Below are 684 nucleotides of genomic sequence, written 5' to 3'. Positions count from 1 at the left end.
GATGCATTAATTAAATAAGAGATATTGTGATATCCCAACATATCCATGTTCCAACATGGAACAAACTTCATCTTCACCTGCAACTAGCAACGCTATAAGAGGGGCTGAGCAAAAGCGGTAACATAGCCAAACAACGGTTTGCTAGGAAAGGTGGGTTAGAGGCTTGACATGGCAATATGGGAGGCATGATATAACAAGTGGTAGGTAGCGCGGCAAAGCAATAGAGCGAACAACTAGCAAGCAAAGATAGAAATGATATCGAGGGTATGGTCATCTTGCCTGAGATCTCGCAAGGAAGAAGAACGAGTCCATGAAGAAGACAAACGGATGTAGTCGAACGAATCCTCACAACTCCGGAATGAAACCGAAGCTAATGAGAGAAGCAACCCGGAAAGAAACAAACAACATAGTAAACAACCACCACATACACATGGCATGATGCAAAAACAAATATGATGCATGTCCGGTTTAATGAGGCATGGCATGGCAAAGTGCAACAAACAATACTACAAATTAAGTGAAGCTCAATATGCAACAAGTTGCATATTGAAGAAACACCACATCAATTATTTAGTTCTCTCTCGTTTATGTACCCCACAATATTAAATGTTGTTAAACATGGCAAGATGTGAAACATAAGTAAACTAACTATTTAGGCAAGTTTAAATGAGGCCGGAACAACAA

This window comes from Aegilops tauschii, chromosome 6 (genome assembly GCF_002575655.3).
Source record: "Aegilops tauschii subsp. strangulata cultivar AL8/78 chromosome 6, Aet v6.0, whole genome shotgun sequence".
Classification (NCBI taxonomy): Eukaryota; Viridiplantae; Streptophyta; class Magnoliopsida; order Poales; family Poaceae; genus Aegilops; species Aegilops tauschii.
This window is presented reverse-complemented; position numbering follows the sequence as displayed.